The sequence below is a fragment of the Ictidomys tridecemlineatus genome, chromosome 16, assembly GCF_052094955.1.
Source record: "Ictidomys tridecemlineatus isolate mIctTri1 chromosome 16, mIctTri1.hap1, whole genome shotgun sequence".
NCBI classification, from domain to species: domain Eukaryota; kingdom Metazoa; phylum Chordata; class Mammalia; order Rodentia; family Sciuridae; genus Ictidomys; species Ictidomys tridecemlineatus.
This window is the reverse complement of record NC_135492.1, coordinates 44,921,470-44,930,973: the sequence shown is the minus strand read 5'-3', so window position 1 is coordinate 44,930,973 and position 9,504 is coordinate 44,921,470. Positions and strand designations below refer to the sequence as shown.

Here is a 9,504-nt window from a genome sequence, read left to right as displayed (position 1 = left end):
GGAAGTTACAGAATATAAACATTGAGTGTTTGGGAGTTTATTAATGTTGCTAACTAAGCTAATTTGGATGCTTGACACTTTGAACCCCCCAATCCCCTCTGAAATGTTTTGTTCTGATTATACGAAAGTTTCAACTGGCTGTCAGTGGAAAATGGATATATTATTTATTTCAATTTTAATTTGAAATTTGACTTATATTTTCAAACATATACAGATATCTATACATGCATGCACCTATACCTATGCAATGTTAGAGCATATTTTTGAAAACAGGAATGAGTTAGGGAATTGTCCAGTCCCTACGGTTTGACCATGACAAAATGACTGTGTGGCTTAAAACCTACACCATTATGGGCAGTTTTCTTGACTTATCAAAACCTTAAATTCTGAGCTGGGTGTGCTAACACGTACCTGTAAACCCAGTGGCTTGGGAGGCTGAGGCAGGAGGATCACAAGTGTGAGGCTAGCTTAAGCAACTTAGCAAGGCCTTCAGCAACTTAGTAAGTCCCTGTTTCAAAATAAAAAACAAAAAGGGTTGAGGATGTGGTTCAGTGGTAGAGCACCTCTGAGTTCAATCCTTCGTACCAAAAAAATAAAAACTCCTAATTCTTACCTACGGGTTGCAATTATACTACCAACTTTACACAGTTGCTCTGAGGACTAAAATAAATAAGTTATGTAAACACATACAATATAGTACCTAATATAAAGGCTATGTCTTATAAAGGAACAGTGTTGTTATTAGTATTTTCACTATTATTAATAAAGCAGATTTTTAAAGAAAAAAGGAAAAAACCCACCCTTAATTCATTTTCTTAACAAAAGTGCCTGTTTCTTTCATCTCAAATCACTTGAGTATTTATGAATTCATATTTTAGAATTTAATTTTGAAATTTATAAGGTACTTTGTTTTTGAAAGTATTTGAGATGGTTCTTATGGTTGATTACTGCTAACTGTTAAGTGAAAAAAGCAAGACACAATTTTAAAAAAAATTTTTCTTGTCTCCATTTGGTCATTTTAAATGGCTGTATAATATTACCTTACAGATTGACATACCATAATTTGCTTAATTATTCTTTTTTTTAAGAAATATTCTTAGTTGTAGATGGATGCAATATCTTTATTTATATATTTTTATGTGGTGCTGAGGATCAAATCCAATGTCTCCTACATGTAAGGCAAGCATTCTACCACTGAGCTATAACCCCAGCCCTGCTTAATTATTCTTTATGGGTGGGTATTTATCATGTCTTGTTTATATATCAAGAAGGAAATGCTGGAGAAATGCCTTTATGTTTCTTTTTCTTATGATAATCTATATCCTTTGAGAAAATTTGTTGAGAGAAAGCACTCCTTCAAAGGCATAATACTTTTTTCTTAATTTTTTTTTTTTGTTGTAGAGGGACAAAAATACTTTCATTTTATTTATTTATTTTTATGTGGTGCTAAGAATCAAACCCAGTGTCTCACATGTACTAGGCAAGTGCTCTACCACTGAGCTACAACCCCAGCCCTGCTTTTTGGTTTGATAGTGGATTTATCTGTGCTAGTTCTCACTTATAAAACAATGCTAGTAACAGGACAGTAGTAAAAGCAACAGGAATTCTATGCAAAACAGCATCCCTGTTGAACGAGTCTTTCTCAATCTTCCTAGTTCTTGACAACAGTCTGCACCTTCTTTCTGCTAAAGAAGAAGCAGGCCTGTGTGGCGGCCCTTGGGTGTCAGTCCCATTCAATTGGACATGATTGAGTCAACCTGTCAGCCTGACATCCAAGCCAAGCCAACCAGAGTTCTTCCCTGGGAATCTAGACTCAAAACAAAGGGAGAGACCCAGTGTCTCCTGTGGGCCTATAGAATGCATTCCAGGGATTGGAGAAGCAGAAAGAGTGAGGAAGAAAAAAATGGAAGCAGGTGCATATAAGATGTGACTTGAAAAATTATGGGATGTTGGAATACTTTCCAGGTGGTGTTCTGCTTTTTTTTTTTTTTTTTGGTACTGGGGCTTGAACCCAGAGGGCCTTAATCACTGAGCTACATCCCCAGCCCATTTTTAATATTTTATTTAGAAACTGGGTCTCGCTAAATTGCTAAGGACCTTGCTAAGTTGCTGAGGCTGGCTTTGAACTTCTGAACCACGGGGATTAAAAGTGTGCACCACAGTGCCAAGCTTCCACTTTTGTCTTGAGGCCCCTATAATACTTCCGTGACTTTAGTTAACTTGGGTTCTTTCCTGCTATTTGTGAACAAGAGCCCTAATTGATTCTCTGGCAGCGTGTGGTACTGGTGTCATACGCAGGTCAAGTGAGAAACTTCAGAGTTGGTGTATGTCTATCCAAAATCCAAACTGCATTATCCTTTGACCAAAGCCCAACTGCTATGTAAGAGGGTAACAAATGACATTTTATGCCTCACTTAGTGTGTATCAGATCTTTTCAAGAAGGTGTTTCTTTGGGCCATCTTCATCCCCTGGGGCCATTTCTACAGATGAGGCGCTCATAGGCAGAGAGGTGGAAGAACTTTTCCAAAGTTGTACAGAAATCAAAGGGGCAGAGCTTTAAGGGCGGAGGGGGCTTGTGGTGATTCCAGGGATTTCTAGCGTTCTTTTGCATTTGAGTTTTGGAGGTCTTGAGGATTTTATTTTGTCTGGAGTTCTTGCTGACCTGGTTTCAGAATTCCAGTTCTGCTCCAACTTTGCTTCCCTCCTCTTGAGTCTTTGTGATCATCAAACTGAAAGTTGAAAGACCCTTTCCTTATCATGGATGGAGTTCTTCTTTTGAAAGAATATTATTATAGGGCTGGGGTTGTGGCTCAGTGGTAGAACCCTTGCCTAGCATGTGTGAGGCACTGGGTTCAATCCTCAGCACCATGTAAAAAATAAACAAATAAAGTCATATTGTTCATCTACAACTCAAAATATTTAAAAACAATATTATTGTAAGATTTTGTACCACTCTATTTTTCTCTGCTTCCAAAACTTCATAGTTTTTTTTCCTAAGTTGTTTTTTATTATTGTTTTTATTTTTATTTTTTGGTAGCAGGGATTGAACCCAGGGGCACTTAACCACTGAGCTACATCCCCAGCCCTTTTATTTTTTGAGATAGAGTCTTGCCAAGCTGCTTAGGGCCGCTCTAAGTTGTTGAGGTTGGCCCCTAACTTGAGATCCTCCTGCCTCAGCCTCCAGAGTCACTGGGATTAAAAGCATATGCCACCAAGTTTAGTTGTTGAATATATTTTTAACTGATATATAAACATATGAAAACTGTACATATTATGGGGTACCATGTGATGTTTTGATATACTTATGCATTGTGTCATGTTTAAATTTACCTGTCTCTTCAAACATTTATCATTTCTTCAGATAAAATCTTCTAAAATCTTTTCTTTTAGCTTGTTGAAGTATATAGTAAATTATAATTTTTTTTTCATCTCAGGCCATAATAGACTTTATCTTCTACAAATAACTGTACTGTTTAAATACAAATGAGGATTTTGAGGAAAACATTATTTAATGATATAAATAGAAAACCATTAGTACTTGGCCATTCATTGTAAACTCATGGAGGGACTGACCAGTGGATAAGCTTTGGGAAACATTGGCCCATCTATAGAGTTCATCCCATCCCCAGATTTACTTTGGTATAATTAACAAGTAAAATTTGTATACAGCATGATGCTTTAATATACATATACATTGTGAAGTGATTACTATAATCAGGCTAATTTGTCTTTTTATGTCTGAGTTCTGTCTTTGTAATTGGTGCATCATGATTATGCACAATAGTGGGATTCATTATGCCATATCTGTGTATGCACATAAAATAATTTGATCAAACTTATTCTTCAGTACCTTCCCTTTCCCTCTCCTCCTCCCTCCCCTGATCTGCTTGCTTTTTTCTACTGACCCTCTTCTATTATTGCTATTAATTAGTGCATTATAATCATTTATAAAAGGAAGATTCACTGTGATATATTTGTGCATGGACACAGTCTAATTTGGTAGATTTTTTCCCCCAGCAATTTCTCATGCTCTTATATCTTCTTTACTTAGAGAAATAAAAGTTTTACACACACACACACACACACACACACACACACGGTATATATAACATGATGGTTTGAAATATCTATACATTACAGAATGTAAACCAAAGTAATTAATATATGTATTACCCAAAACGAACTTTTTTAAATTTAATTTTTTATTCTAATTTATTATCTATGACAGCAGAATGCATTACAATTCGTATTACACATATAGAGCACATTGTTTCATACCTCTGGTAGTAGACAGAATGTATCCACACCATTCGTGTCTTCATACATGTACTTAGGGGAATGATGCCCATCTCATTCCACCATCATATGTGTGTGAACATTTAAAATCTACTCAGTAGTTTTCAAGTAATGAATTCATTATTATTAACTGTCGTCACCATTTATACAATAGATCTTTAGAACACATTCCTCCAATACACCTGAAATTTGGTGTCCTTTTACTGACCTCTCTCCATTCCCTACCCCCTGGGTGCCTGGTCACTGTCTCCTACTCTACACTTCCCAAAATCCGTTGCTTAGACTCCCTATTTAAATGAGCTCTTAGCATTTTTGTCTTTTTGTCTCTGGCTTATTTCACTTTCCATGATGTTCTCCAGGTTCATGCATGTTGTTGAAATGGAATGATTTTCTTCTTTTCTGGGTTGAATAAAATTTCATTATGTATCTGTGTGTTGAATGCACGTGTGTGTATAGGTGTGTGCATTAGCAAACATATGCATTCTACATTTTCATTATCTTCACTACTGTGAATGACACTGAAGTGAATGTGGGAATATATGTATCATGTCAGGATATGGATTTGAATTCCTATGGGTGTTCTAGTCAGATTTTTCACTCCTGTGACCAAAATACCTGAAAAGAACAAGGTAGAAGAGGAAAAGTTTATTTGGGGCTCATGGTTTCAGAGGTCTCAGTTGGTAGATGAGTGACTCCTTTGCTCTGGGCCCAAGGTGAGGCAGAACATCATGGCGGAAGAGTATGGTGAAGGAAAGCAGCTCAGGACATGGTCATCAGGAAGCAGAGAGCTCCACTCACCAAGAACAAAAGGCATGCCCCCAGTGACCCACGACCTTCTCCAGCCACTCCCTACTTGCCTATGGTTACAACCTAGTTAATCCATACCAGTAGATTAATGCACTGATAGGGTTAAGTCTCTTATAACCCAAACATTTTACCTCTGAACTTTCTTGTGTTTCCTCACACATGAACTTTTGTGGGGCACCTCATATCTAAAGTGTAACAGAATATATCCCCAGAATTACAACTGTTGGATCATAAAGTAGCTCCATCTTTAATTTTTTGAGGAACATCCTTTTCCATAGTGGCTATACTAATTCACATTCCTCTCCTTTCTTCACCAACATGTTTTGTCTCTCTTCTTTTATTTTTTTAGTAATAATCAGAAGAGCAGGTGGTATCATGTTATTTTGATTTTCATACCCTGATAATTAATGATATTGAGAATCTCTTCATATACTTGTGGGCTGTTTGCTTCTTGGGAACATGTCTATTCCATTCCATTGTCCATTTTTTTTTCTACCAACCAGGATACTTTATTTATTTTTTCTCTTTATGTGATTTCCTTGTGTATTCTGAACACTAATCCTCTGTCTTGATTTTGAAAATACTTTCTTACATTTTGTAGGTTACCTTGTTATTCCGTTCCCTTCTTCCTTTACTGTGCAGAACCTTTAGTTTGAAGCAGTTCCGCTGGTTTCATTATGCTTTACTGCCTGAGTTTCTGGAGTCCTGTTCATTAAATCTTTCCTAAGAAAAATGTCAGGGAGTTTCCCCCTGATAGGGTTTGGATGTGAGGTGTCCCTCAAAAGCTCAAGTGTGAGACAACACAGGGAGGTTCAGAGGAGAAATGATTGGGTTGTGAGTGTCTTAACCCAATCAGTGAATTAATCCCCTGATAGGGATTAACTGAGTGGTAACTAAAGTGGTGGGTGTGGCTGGAGGAGCTGGGAATTGGGGGGTGGCTATGGGCTGTGTATTTTGTATCTGGAGAGTGGAGTCTTTCTGCTTCTTGATCACCATGTGAGCTGCTTCCCTATGCCACCCTTTCCACCAGGGCATTCAGCCTTATCTCGAGCCTGAGAAATGGAGCTGGCCTTCTATGGACTAAGACCTCTGAAACTGTGAGCCCTCAAATAAACCTTCTGTCCTTTACAATTGTGCTGTTCAGGTCTTTTAGTCATAGCAGCAAAAAGTTGACTAATACACCCCCCCTATATTTTTTCGTAGGGATTTTATGGTTTCAAGTCTGACTATTAATTTTTTTATCCTATTTAGATTTGATTTTTGTGTTTGATGCAAGATAAGGATTCAATTTCTTTTTCCCTTTGCATTTGGAAATATGCCTTTTCCAAATCCACTGATTAAAGAGACTGTCTTTTACCCATAGTGTCTTCCTGGTGTCTTTGTGAAAATTGGCTACCTGTATGTGTGGGTTTTATTCCTGGGATCTCTACTATTTTCCATTTGTCTGTGTTTCTATTTTTTTGCCGGTACCATATTGTTTTGTTTACTTTAGTTTATAAAAATTATTTATTTATTCTAATTTGTTATATATGATGGCAGAATGCAATTCATTTCATATTACGCATAAGAGCACAATTTTTCAAATCACTGGTTGTAAACAAAGTATTTTCACACCATTCATGTCTTCTTACATGTACTTAGGGTAATGATGACTAACTCATTCCATGGTCTTTCTACCCCCTTGTACCCCCTCTTCCCCTGTCCCTTTGTCCTATCTAAAGATCCTCCATTCCTCCCATGCTCCCCACCCATGGCCATTATGAGTCAGAATCCTCATATTATCAAAGAAAACATTTGGCTTTTGGCTTTTGGGGGTTGGCTTACTTGACTTAGCATTATACTTTCCAACTTCTTCCATTTATCTTCAAATGACATGATTTTATTCTCTTTTAATGCTGAGTAATATTCCATTGTGTATATATTACCAACGTTTCCTTATCCATTGATCTACTGAAGGGCATATGGGTTGGTTCCACAATTTAGCTATTGTGAATTGTGCTGCTATAAAAATTAATGTGGCTGCATCACTACAATATGCTGTTTTTAAATCCTGGGTATAAACCGCTGAGTGGGATACCTGGGTCAAATGGTGGTTTCATTCCCAGATTTCTAAGGATTCTCCATACTGCTCTCCATGTTGACTGTACCAATTTGCAGTCCCACCAGCAATGTATGAGTGTGCCTTTTTCCCCCACATTCTTGCCAACACGTACTGTTGTTTGTATTCTTGATAGCTGCCATTCTCACGGGAGTGAGATGAAATCTTAGAGTAGTTTTGATTTGCATTTCTCTGATTGCTAGAGATGTTGAACATTTTTTTTTATATATTTGTTGATTGACTGTATATTATCTTCCAAGATAATATACAGTCAATATACTTGTGTTCAAGTCCTTGGCCCATTTATTGATTGGGTTATTTGTTTTTTTTCATGTTAAGGTTTTTGAGTGGTCTATATATCCTAGAAATTAGTGCTCTTTCTGATGTGCTTGTGGTAAAGATTTGCTCCCATTCTGTAGGTCCTCTATTCACCTCACTGATTGTTTCTTTTGCTGAGAAGAAGCTTTTTAGTTTGAATCCATCCCATTTCTTGATTCTTGGTTTTAATTCTTGTGCTATAGGAGTCTTTTTAAGGAATTTGGGGCCAATTCCAACATGATGGAGATTGGGACCTACTTTTTCTTCTGTTAGGTGCAAGGTCTCTGGTTTAGTTCCTGGCTCCTTGATCCCTCTTTGAGTTAAGTTTTGTGCATGGTGAGAGATAGAGGTTTAATTTCATTTTGTTACATGTGCATTTCCAGTTTTCCCAGCACTATTTGTTGAAGTGGCTATCCTTTCTCCAATATATGTTTTTGGTGCCTTTGTCTAATATGAGATAACTGTAATTATGTGGGTTGATTTCTGTGTCCTCTATTCTGTACCATTGGTCTACAAGTATATTTTGGTGCCAATACCATGCTGTTTTTGTTACCATTGCTCTGTAGTATAAGGTCTGGAATAGTAATGCCACAAACTCATTCTTTTTGCTAAGGATTGATTTAGCTATTCTGGGTCTCTTATTTTTCCAGTTGAATTTCATGATTGCTTTTTCTATTTCTATGAGGAATGTCATTGGGATTTTGATTTTTGGATAGGATTGAATCTGTATAGTGCTTTTGGTAGTATGGTCATTTTGACAATACTAATTCTGCCTATCTGATAGCAAGGTAAATCTTTCCATCTTCTAAGGTCTTCTTTAACTTCTTTCTTTAGCATTCTGTAGTTTTTGATGTAGAGGTCTTTTACCTCTTTCGTTAAGTTGATAAAAATATGGAATGCTTCAGGAATTTGAGTGTCATCCTTGCCCAGGGGCCATGCTAATCTTCTCTGCACCATTCCGATTTTAGTATATGTGCTGCTGAAGCAAGCACTACTGTAGTTTTATATTATACTTCATATTACCTTTGAAATCAGGCAGGGTGATGCCTTCATTTTTTTTTTTTGATATTTGGAGTTTTTCATGTTTCCCTGCAAATTTTAGTATTTTTCTATTTATGAGAAAAATGTTATTGGAATTTTTACAAAGAGTTCATTAAACATCATTGTTAGTGATGTCCATGTTTTAACAGTATAAATTCTTGCAATCCATGAATATAGGCTACCTTTCCATTTTTGTTTGTGCCTTCAATTTCTGTCATCAATGTGTCTTAATTTTCATCTTCTGCCTCCTTGACTGAATTTCTAAGTGTTATTATTTTTAATTCTATTGTAAATGGGATGGTTTTATTAATTTATTTCCTATATTGTTATCAGTCTATATAATAAATGATTATGTGTTGATTTAATTATTTGTAACTTGGCTGAATTTGTTTATTAGTTCCACCAGTATTTTTTATGGAATCTTTAAGGGGTTTTCTAAATAAGATCCTGTTATCTGCAAACAAAGAGTCTTAACTTTCCCTTTCTAATTCGAAGGCCTTTCATTTATTTTTCTTGTCTACTTTTTCTGGCTAGGACTTCCATTACTATATAGAATACAAATTGAGAATGGGAATTTTTGATTTAAACTTGACATCAGAGGAAAATTGTTTAGCTTTCCTTATTGGCTGTGATGTTAGCTGTGGGCTTGTCGTACAATGCCCTATGTTGAGGTACATTCCTCCTATACCTCTTTGTTGAAAGGGTGCTGATTTGTCAGATATTTTACTTCCATGTGTTGAGATGAATATATGATTTTGTCCTTCATTCTGTTAATGTGTTCTATCTCATTTGCTGAGTCATATAGGTTCACTATGAATGCCAGGGATCAGTCCAAGTTAACTATGAGTCATGATTCCTTCAATGTGCTGTTGAATTTAGTTTGCTAGTGTTTATCAGGGATATTGGCCTATAGTTTTCTTTTTCTGAAGGACATATTTTTTTTT

General features: G+C 36.4%; 1 non-coding gene across 1 annotated transcript; it reads right to left on the bottom strand.

Annotated features, from left to right (window-relative positions):
• Positions 1-8,404: 8,404 nt before the first annotated feature.
• LOC120891931 (U6 spliceosomal RNA) lies at positions 8,405-8,511 on the bottom strand. Its single transcript, XR_005736519.2, has one exon. It is a non-coding gene; the product is annotated as a U6 spliceosomal RNA (small nuclear RNA).
• Positions 8,512-9,504: the final 993 nt, after the last annotated feature.